The following is a 12,120-nucleotide window of genomic DNA, read 5'->3' as shown; positions in this document are numbered from 1 at the left end:
TGGTGGTGTGCTATCTGCCGTTGGTCGTGCAAGACCGACGGGATTAGAAGCGCTGAATTTGGTGGTCCAACTCGGACGAATATTGTTGGGCCGCTGAGCAGTTTTCTTTGGCGGTGCAGCCAAGTCGGTAGAGGACGCGGTGACGCCGAACGATTCGGTGGTTTAGACTGCTGGAAGAGGCCATCCGGACGGGCACTCAGCGCGGTTTTTGCCGAAGCGTGGGATTCAGCGAACAGTGCACGCTGGAGCGCATTGTGTGAGTGGAACTGGTCCACGCGAGCACCGGTAGCGGACGTAGGCGTCTGCGGCCGCCACGAGAAGGAAGAGGGCGACAACACCCCGCAATTTGCTGCTGGTAGGAGTGGCATCCGGACAACACTGCGGAGGTTCCGCTAATTCTTCCGGCATTGGTCAAGGGATGACAATCACGAAAGTAAACTTTTGGTGAGTGCGGGGTGACCCCTTTTCTGTGTATTTTTGCATACATGCATGTCATAAACGCGAAAGGTGCACATAGTAGATCGTATCATAACAATTGTTTTATTTTATTCATTCGATCATTCAGATCAATCGAGCAGGTCAAAATGGTGCTTCCCACAACTCGAACATTACTGTAAACCAATATTTGAAGATGTTTTTTCTGGAACCTCTAATTACGAAGAATGAAGAATCTATAAATGAATTAACGGTGCCTAACCTTACCTTCAGTTTGACGTTTTGGCGTTGTTTGTTTCAGCCCCCATACTATTAGATGGCACTAACGTTCCCAGTGGAACTTTTGCGTTTTCAACGTAGGTATTAGGGTAACATGGGGTGAGTTGGACATACGGGGTGATTTGGACCACCCTATTATCTTAAAAAGTACGGCTCTACTAGGAGTTTTTATAATGTCATCTTCTTTCATTAATGAACCGTATGTAACTAACGTAAAAAAACTTTGGTAAAATTCGAACCCAAACCCCCGGAATGATAATGTGTGACACTAACCACTTTGCAGCTCCCATTCGTTAACATTTGAATAGGGACATGCAAATTGCAACGAAAGGAAGCTGAAACAAAACACGAAAAATTGTCAAACTGATGTCTCCGTGCACTGATTCAAGCATTGTTCTAGCAATAATTAGAATTCTGAAATAATTTTAAATCAGGTCCCACAACATTATTCGAATACTAAAATGAGCACATTCAATACCAAAACAACACTGCTCAACTATTATTTTGGTATTGAAATTATCAAATTTAGGTATTGGAAAGCTATTTCTCTCTATAAATTTTCGGTCTTATTCTTTGGTACTTTACTTCAGGGACTGCTTGTCCAAACAAAATGTTTGTATCAAGATCGAAATGAGGTATTCTTAGGTATTTTCTCCTGCTCGAGAAAGCATTTTGGAAGAAATATACATTGTATGCATACCCCCGGCATGATGATGACTGCCGCTCACCACTCGACCACGGGAGCACCTTCGATTTACATAATAGGGTCCAATATTACATTCAGATCCATGTAGAAAGTATATGATTATAACACATGAATCGAAAAAAAATGCATCAAATTTAAATTCACAGCTTTACTGAAAATCTAATTTAATTGCAACGATGAAACCATTCTTAATTTGAAATTCAAAATTGAGCATGCATTAACAAAACAAGCCAGGTGTTACATGCATTTTTCTCGTGAATGAAAATATCGGTATCCCTTTTAAGTTTTCTCCAAACGTTTTCTCTTTATATTCATCCATTCCGTCCAGCGCAAACTGCTTTCCACATCTATTAAATTCAGCTGCACTTCATTCATTACCAAACAGTTTATCCGGAATCAGTCTGTATAACAAACTACCGTTCTATCAAAAGATCGACCGTTCTTTCTTTCTTTTTGGTGAACTAATTTTTTGTTACCGTTCATGAATGGTTTGTCCATCCGTGTTGACGGCATTCACCTTTGTATTACAATTTGGGGGAATTTGCATGACAATATGGGTTTGCATAAGGAATGAACAAACTTTTAAAATAAAAATTATGAATGAAAATTATTTTTGCCAAATCAAATTACTACTCATTGTAAATTAAAATCACTTTTACCTGCAAGTGGTGAAAAAATATCATACAAAAATTGTGTCTGAAGATAATTTTTATATTATAATGGTAAGTTTTGGTTAGAATATTTGAAAACTTTTAGAATATAGTTCAAATTAGGGTCAGGGCAATGTACTTCAAGTAATTAAATAGCGTCAAGAAGCGTCAGTATGATAGTGTACACAAATTGAGTTTTTATAAAAATTGTTTGACAAATGAAAGTCATCTATTTTTTTTTTGACGTAGGATTACGTCTTTCGGGAACATATTGGGGTACAAATTGAAAAATGAAAATCGATCGCATCGTGAAAAATGTCCAATTTCAAACGCTTGTTACTCATTCATTTCATGATGGATTGATGAGATTTTTGCATCAAACGATTACGGCACTTCATAACAATTTTTCACATTGAATAAAATAGTATATATCATATAACTAACTATCGAACAATTGAAAAAATTCAACCCCTATCCAAACAGTGATACCCAGTCCTGATTGGTCGAAATTGACGTCATTTCTTTTTCGCGCCCGATTCGTTCTCTCACCGGCAAGCTGCATGGCAATCGAGTAGGAGGCGCCACACATACCAGATGATATAAAAGCAAGGAGCATTCGTGGATCTCATTCATTCTTACAACGGACGTGGAACGGACAACAACAAGTGGAGAGCAGCAGCAGTGAAAGCGGCTAATATATAGGCGAGCGGTCAAAATGCGAGCTGTGTCTCGCATCGAGCTTCTATGGCAGCATAAGCAGCGGCAAACAGTAGCAACGGTTGTTGAAACCGGTCTACTACTAGTGACAGCAGCAAGCATCACGAGCGAATCGTTTCAGGCACGCTCTCTCCGTCAGAAGTGCGAGAACGTTTCTTGGCATCGTGAAAGGGCAGCATCGAATCTGAGCGGCCAACAATTGAGCTGTGTCTCACATAAGTGGCAGTAGCAGCAGCAGCGGCGGTAAACATCGATGCTGAACCTCAACAATCGAGCTGTGTCTCGCATCGGTCCACTACTGTTGGCAACAACAAATATCATGAGTAGAGAGTTTCAGGCATTCTCTCTTTCTCTACTGCTGCTGCTGCTGCTGCTACTCAGTCAGATTTCTCATTCTTGTTGGACGCTCAGATCGATAAACATATGTGTTTCTAGTGTGCATTGCTGGTACTCCTGTTCACATCAACCAATACAATTGGATGCGGTTATGGAGTTAAAGGAGACAAAGGACCCGGTTAAGGAATAGTGTATCGCACGGTTCCACATGGCAACATCCAGTGTATCAAACCCGCTATCCGTTGTTTAGCTCACCGTGATGGTGTCAACGAAACCCTTGCAAACCGACGCACAGAAGCCGAAGATGCCAAAACCAAGGAAAGCAGCAGCGACTCCGAAAATCTACCGCTGCCAAAAAGTTAACAACTACTACATCCGACTGAAACCTCATTACATTAGCACGCAGCAGATTCCAGACAACCCATTTTACCATTCCAGTTCTTTTCAGGACTTTCGATATTGCTTTGAAACGAAAGAGTTTAATTTATTGTTTTCCACTGATCATAAAAATGAAATAAAACTACGATCAAAAATACTGTTTACTTTTCATCATTCTTTGTGTGGACACCGACTGGACAACATCGTTGCTGGACGGGCTGGACGGCGAGGGATCGAGTGCCTTTCTCAAGGCAAGAGGGCGGAGGTGGTAGCGCTGGAGTAGAATAGAGTAGAGTTTTCAAAGGGCCTTTCTCAAGGCTAGAGACGAATGAACTGCAAAAGTTTAAAGTCTCTATAATACAATACCTTCATTCCTTCCTGTTTACTTTTACATTTTCTTTGATCATGTGCAACTAACAGGAAACTTATCACGTCAGAAACATACTTTCCATCAACCAACCTGACTGGATGCGGTAAGGGAGGCGAATGACATATGTATGCATATGCTCCGGTCATACACAGCACGTTTCAGACAAATGCCTCAAGGAATTTTCTAAAATAATATTTTGCCGATGCCTTTGCGCGAACTACACAGGCGAGTAGCACCATAATAGCAAATCAAATGTCGAAGTTCGTGATATGGGTGCGTTCATCGCTATTCGGTTCGGCGTCGGTTTAACCCTTTCATTACGGCAGTGTGCTCCGCCGAAGTGCTACCCCTGTACGAAGCACTGCGCCGAAAAGTATGCACATCGCGCTGGTGTGATCGAAGAGCAGTATGAATTTCATGTCGTCTAAAGACGACGCTCGTACACACAGCTCGTCGCGTGGATGTCGTCTATAGACGACATTCGTACACACAGGACGTCGCGCGGATGTCGTCTATAGACGACGCTCGTAACGGAAGGGTTAACCATCAATAACTACGCTTGGCAACATTGACATCTGGCAATTTTCATATAAGATTTTTTCCCCGCATGTTAAAAGTGGTTTTTCATGTACATAAAAGCGCAGCGTAGTATGTCAACTGCTTCCCGGTTAGAAAATAAATGATCGTTAGAAAATAAATGAGCGACCCGTCCAATTTCAAACGCTTATTGCTCATTCATTTCATGATGGATTGATGAGATGTTTGCATCATACGTTGTCGGCACTCCATAATATTTTTTCACATTGAATAAAATAATATATATCATGTAACTAACAATCGAACAATTAAAAAATCTCAACCACTATCCAAACAGAAGATACCTAGGCCTGATTGATCGAAATTGACGTCATTTCTTTTTCGCGCCCGATTCGTTCGTTCACCGGCAAGCTGTATGACAATCGAGGAGGAGGCGCCTACATCACACATACCAAATGATATAAAAGGATGGAGCGTTCGTGGATTTTATTCATTTTTACAACGGACGTGGAATGGACAACAGTGGAGAGCAGCAGCAGTGGACGCGGCTAATATATAGACGAGCATCGAAGCTGTGTGGTCAATAGGCTAGCTGTGCCTCACATCAAGCTTCTATGGCAGTATAAGCAGCGACAAACTACTACTCTACTAGTGGCAGCAGCAAGCATCGCGAGCGGAGCATTTCGGGCACGCTCTCTCCATCAGAAGTGCGAGCACATGCTTCTTGGAATCGTGAAAGTGCAGCAGTGAACTTCAAGACGAGCATCGAATCTGAGCGGCCAACAATTGAGCTGTGTCTCATATCGAACTTAAGTGGCAGTAGCAGCAGCAGCGGCGGTAAACATCGAGGCCTAACATCAACAATCGAGCTGTGTCCCGCATCGGTCCAGTACTGATGGCAACAGCAAACATCATGAGCAGAAAGTTTCAGGCTGTTCTCTCTTTTTGCTGATGCTGCTGCTCAGTCAGATTTCTCATTTTGTTCGACGCTCAGATCGGTAAACATATATGTTTTTAGTGTTTTAAGTGTGGTCACATCAGATCAACATCAACCAACATGACTTCATGCGGCAAGGAAGGCAAAGGAGGATCGAAACGTATCGCAAGGTTCTACATGACAATATCCAGTGTATCAAATTCGCTATTCGCCGTTTAGCTCGACGTGATGGTGTCAACGAAAACCACCAAAATAAAAACAGAAATAAGCAGCAGCGGCTCCGAAAAAGCTACCGCTGCCAAAAAACAACAGAAGTGAATTGTTGTTTTTCTTGCCCCATAATGTTTTACGCGAGTAAATATGTCGGAATATATGTTCACGCAATATGAGCGCCAATCTCGTAAACGTGCATCGGAGCTGAAACAACTTTCTATCACTGATACCGAAAGCTCGATTGTAACACTGGTGAAATGAACAAAAAATACCCAACAACCAAATCAAACGGCCCTTTTCAGGGCCATCAGATCATTATCAAAGAGTTTAACAATATATTTTTTCAAACATCCAAAATCAGCATGCGACAGATAGCCTAACGTAATCCTACGTCAACTATGCGGTCGTGTCTCGGACACAACCTTCTGTGACTTTTTTTTTTTTGGCGCTTAATACTTATGACAGACATACAGCTGTACTACCGCTGTACTTCGAAAATTGTATGTCTGTCACCATGTACAGCGCTAGAACCATGCAAGCAACTCGGTACAATCGCTGTATCTGTACCGACCTATTTCACCGTTGTACATGGTTACAGCTTGTCAATTTCAACTGCTCGCAGCGCCATAGACGGGTAGTGGTGGCACCATGAACAAGTTTTGACGTAGGACTACGTCTAACCGGAATATATAGGGGGTGAAATGGAAATCTAGGCACTGAACAAGTAGGAAAAAATGCAAGATTTGGAACGCTTATAACTCGAGCATTTCTCAATAGATCGCAAAGGTTTTTGCATCAATTGATAGGAAATATATCTACGCATCTATCATAACGAATAACATTTCATTTTTCTTGAGATAAATAATTGAATAATTGTGAAATATCAAGCATTGTCAAAATGCACTATGTGCCCATTTTTGATTGGTCCATTTTGTGCTCCTCAAATCGTACCGACCAAAACGGGCAACCAGAGCAGCAGCGAAATAGAATGAAGCACGATTGGAAAGAAAAAAGAAAAAATATGAACGACACATTGGTCGCAGTCTCACACATGCGTAATTCTTGAGCCAGCCAGTCAGCTTAAAAATCCCCGCTCCGCTGCCGTAACGATTATTCTCATTCAAACCGTACACCACATCGGTTCGCATCACAACACATCAACAAACCAACCCAAGCAGCCATGTCTGGACATGGTAAAGGAGGAAAAGTGAAGGGAAAGGCAAAATCCCGCTCGAACCGTGTTGATCTGGAGTTCCCCGCAAGGGTAGCTAGGCCGAGCGCGTTAGTACCAGTGCACCAGTCCACCTAGCCGGCGTTATATAGTTTCGGCCGATCGAGTTGGCTGATTAAGCTGCTCGCGACGATAAGAAAAACCGCATTCAGAACAGAACACATTCGGTTCGGTGGACATCAAGACAACAGGCAATTGCAGCGAGTGGCGAGTGGCAAACGCAATCGCAAAACGGCATCAGGTAGCAGAAGAAAAAAGTTTGTTCTTTATACAAACTGCTTTGGTGGCAAATCCAGAACAAGGCGGCATCGAGGGCGTTCGAAATGGTTTTTTTTTCAAAACCACGAGTACTAAGTTTTCTAAATTGGAACCATTCCATAAAACAAGGCGCTTTTCAGGGCCATTAAACCTTGCAAAAAAGAGTTTAGGAAATACAGTTCAATGCTTTCTAAAACAATATCCAAAATAATAATAAAACACAAATTGATTTTTTCATAATTTGTTTGCCAGGATATGATGAGTATGTGAATTTGGCAGTTGTTCTTAGCTTATTGATTTTCACCAATTCTTAAAGTGCTTCTAGATTGAAAGTACAGTAATTTACACTTATCTCGACATTTAGCTAATTGAACGGACCTGTAATGCGACATATTTAGTTGGAGATTTTTGTAAACATAGAGTTCGGGGTCCAAATTATGACCCCACATTGAAAGTCGACACTGTACCACTGTCATCGCAAATGTTCAATTACAGGTTAAAATTACCTCTAATCCGATACTGAGTGGTGGTAATGCGACGTGCCATTGAATGTAATTTACTGTAAAATATGTCACAAGCTGGATGGGAAGAAATTTTCCAACTGTGAAAGCTGTGGCGAGTGGCAAACGCAATAGCTAAACAGGAAGGTTTAACCGAACAAGATGGGAATATCGAGTGATAACAAAAACACAACACCAAAGGTTCTTTTCAGAACCATCAACATATTCATAAAGAGTAAACAGTAAACTAATCCATTTTTCAGGTAGATAGGTAGGTATTCACGTAGGAGAAGAAAATAAAACAATATATTTAAAACATATATTTAACAAAAGCTGTCCCCTTTGTATAGTCCTACGTCACTCCGGTTATGTCCCCGACATTACCCACCCGTCTTTTTGTCAACACCGAATCAAAACACCGCAGTGTTAAATATTCAGTTAGAGACGAATGAACTCCCAGAGTTTAAAATCTCTTAAATCCAACACCAATTCCAATTCCTATTCAGTTCGTGAGGAAAAAAACTATAAACTATATATACCTGTGGCCAAGAGTAGTTGAACAATGGTAATGGAGCTAGCAAAGAAAAGGAAGGCTACGATGCTCGACAAATCGGGGATGCTGGTCGTCATTGAAGTGTGGAAGGACAATATTCTGTCCCTTCGGAGCACTTCCAAGAACTCCCACATCTACAAGCAAATGTGTGAGGAGCTGAAAGGCCACGGCGTTATACTTACGGCGGTCGAATTGAAAAACCGGATCAATAATCTCTCTCGGAAGTACAGGTAGATACTTTTTGAAAAGAATATAAAATCAAGTCAAAATAATAGCATATTTGGTCCCTATGTGGGGAAATGTGCCCTTTGTCAAAATAATCACAAGTGCCCCTGATTTTCATAAATTCCTGATCCACTGAAAAAATTCATGAAATTAATGCCAGAGATAAGATATTTTTTTGTGGCATTTGTGATTATTTTGACAACTGAGCTACTAAAAAGACATATTTACAAAGCATACGGACCAAATATGCTTTTATTTTGGCTCGAATTAACATGCTTTTCGGCTGTTAAAACGTTTGAGTCAGCACTCTACGGGCAATTTTGACGTAGGACTACGTCTAACCGGAAGATATAGGGGGTGAAATGGAAATCTAGGCACTGAACAAGTAGGAAAAAATGCAAGATTTGGAACGCTTATAACTCGAGCATTTCTCAATAGATCGCAAAGGTTTTTGCATCAATTGATAGGAAATATATCTACGCATCTATCATAACGAATAACATTCCATTTTTCTTGAGATAAATAATTGAATAATTGTGAAATATCAAGCATTGTCAAAATGCACTATGTGCCCATTTTTGATTGGTTCATTTTGTGCTCCTCAAATCGTACCGACCAAAACGGGCAACCAGAGCAGCAGCGAAATAGTATGAAGTACGATTGGAAAGGAAAAAGAAAAAAATGAACGAAACATAGGTCGCAGTCTCACACATGCGTAATTCTCGAGCCAGCCAGTCAGCTTAAAAATCCCCGCTCCGCTGCCGTAACGATCATTCTCATTCAAACCGTACACCACATCGGTTCGCATCACAACAAATCAACAAACCAACCCAAGCAGCCATGTCTGGACATGGTAAAGGAGGAAAAGTGAAGGGAAAGGCAAAATCCCGCTCGAACCGTGTTGATCTGGAGTTCCCCGCAAGGGTAGCTAGGCCGAGCGCGTTAGTACCAGTGCACCAGTCCACCTAGCCGACGTTATATAGTTTCGGCCGCCGAAGTGATCGAGATGGCAAAGCTGCTCGCGACGATAAGGATACCCGCATTCGGAACAGAACATATTCGGTTCGGTGGACATCAAGACAACAGGCAGTTGCAGCGAGTGGCGAGTGGCAAACGCAATCGCAAAACGGCATCAGGTAGCAGAAGAAAAAAGTTTGTTCTTTATACAAACTGCTTTGGTGGCAAATCCAGAACAAGGCGGCATCGAGGGCGTTCGAAATGGTTTTTTCAAAACCACGAGTACTAAGTTTTCTAAATTGGAACCATTCCATAAAACAAGGCGCTTTTCAGGGCCATTAAACCTTCCAAAAAAGAGTTTAGGAAATACAGTTTAATGTTTTCTAAAACAATATCCAAAATAATAATAAAACACAAATTGATTTTTTCATAATTTGTTTGCCAGGATATGATGAGTATGTGAATTTGGCAGTTGTTCTGAGCTTATTGATTTTCACCAATTCTTAAATTGCTTCTAGATTGAAAGTACAGTAATTTACACTTATCTCGACATTTAGCTAATTGGTCGGACCAGTAATGCGACATATTTAGTTGGAGATTTTTGTAAACATAGAGTTCGGGGTCCAAATTATGACCCCACATTGAAAGTCGACACTGTACCACTGTCATCGCAAATGTTCAATTACAGGTTAAAATTACCTCCAATCCGATACTGAGTGGTGGTAATGCGACGTGCCATTGAATGTAATTTACTGTAAAATATGTCACAAGCTGGATGGAAAGAAATTTTCCAACTGTGAAAGCTGTAGCGAGTGGCAAATGCAATCGCTAAACAGAAAAGTTTAGCAGAACAAGATGGGGATATCGAGTGATAACAAAACAATAAACTCTTTAGATTGAAGATAATTTTGTGATCCTGAAAAGGACTCTTTTTAGCCTGCATGTGAATCCAACGAGCGAACAAATCGTAATGAATGTATTTTTTTGCCATCGCTGCCTTTTAACGCTCATTCGTTCGTCTCGTTGGACTCGCCCTTCTGGCTGAGTCTGCCGATTTGTCTCTATCCTGTGAGTGTGTACCGCTAGAGTATAAAACACGCGGACCCCAAAAAAATATCTTATATTCTTTCAAACCGTAAACCCGTGTGGTTGTACGGCATCGGCATCGTGGACGTAACAAAGGAGGACAAGTTAAGGGAAAGGCAAAGTCTCACTCGAACCGTGCAGGTTTCCAGTTCCCTGTTGGTCGCATTCACTGATTGCTCCGCAAGGGTAACTAGGCCGAACGGATTGGTGCCGGAGCACCAGTATACCTAACAGCGATTATAGAGTTTCGGCCGTCGGAGTGCTCGAGTTGGCTTGCAAAGCTGCTCACGACAATCAGAAAACCCGCATCAAGAACAGAGCAGCTTCGGTTCGGCGCTCATCAAGGCAACAATTAGTTTCAGTGAGTGGCAAAGTGTTTCTCCGGCACGTCGCATTAAATGTAATTTACTGAACAACATGTCACAAGCTGGATGGGAAGAAATTTTCCAACTGTGACAGCTGTGGCGAGTGGCAAACGCAATAGCGAAACAGGAAGGTTTAACCGAACAAGATGGGAATATCGAGTGATAACAAAAACACAACACCAAAGTTTTTTTTCAGAACCATCAACATATTTTTTTTTTTTTTTTTTTTTTTTAAGTTCTTAATACGTTTATTTGTCGTTTGTATGATTAGTTAAAATTATTTACATAATATTTAATCCCCGACATCAAAATAAAATTTTAGTTCATCAATATCTATCCTATCATTACATCTATCAATGAAGGTGATATAAGTCAACAATAATTTCAATATCAATGTTCTCTCATTCGCTGCTATCCCCTCCAGTGAGGGCCGGAGAAGATTATCTGAATGGAGAACGCGACGCCTGCCAGTTATCACTAGCAGCTTTTGTTATAGTAGATCGTACGCAGCCCGTACTCTAGGGCACCCAAAAAATTTGTGTTGTATTGTCTCGATGGTGGCAGAACAGTGCAGACAACTCTCATCGTTTGTTCTCCTCATTACGTACATTAGTCGCCGGTGTGAAAATTTTTCATTTGTCCACATATAAAGGGTGCTGCGTTGCGAAGGCAATAAGTTCCGAGCAGCTATATTCATCCACAAACGTGGCCAATTGATTGCAGGATTTGCTGTTTCGACCTTCGGTTTGGCTGTTTGTTCGAGGAAAATGTGATGGATGAGGTTGGCGGAAGGTTGTTGTCGGATTTGGAAGGGGAAATTTGGGATATGGTTTAGGATAAGCTTTAGGCAGGGGAGATCTGAAGGAGGAACATTTGTGTGGGAAAGGAAAGAACAGTAGTAAGGAAGAGAGACGATTTCTTGCAGATGTCGATTGATGAGCAGCGCCTTACATTTAAGCGCTGGCAGTTGTAGATTTAGCCCACCATCCTCCCGTCTTCGCGCTAGCTGCTCCATAGGAATGGTTGCACATGCACCACGAAAAAGATAGCTTCGCATAGTGGCTGTTAATTTCGCCACGTGTACTGTAGCCGGAAGCAGATTTGCTGCCATGTACCATATCCTTGATGATACGAAAATGTTTAACAGCGTTACCTTTTGGTGCAAAGATAAGCTGCGTAAGGAATGAAGCCACACTAGACGCGAGAAATTTGTAACGAGTAAGTCCCAATTCGTCTTTACCATTGATCGTATTGAGTTGACGAAAATCACACCAAGAATTTTTATGGAGTTCTCCGTGCGAAGCCATGGAACAACGATGGGATTGGTTATAACGCCGACGTCGATTGCCGTAGTTTTCTCCTCATTCAAACGTGCCCCCGCTGACCG

Source organism: Toxorhynchites rutilus, chromosome 3, assembly GCF_029784135.1.
Source record: "Toxorhynchites rutilus septentrionalis strain SRP chromosome 3, ASM2978413v1, whole genome shotgun sequence".
Taxonomy (NCBI): Eukaryota; Metazoa; Arthropoda; class Insecta; order Diptera; family Culicidae; genus Toxorhynchites; species Toxorhynchites rutilus.
This window is presented reverse-complemented; position numbering follows the sequence as displayed.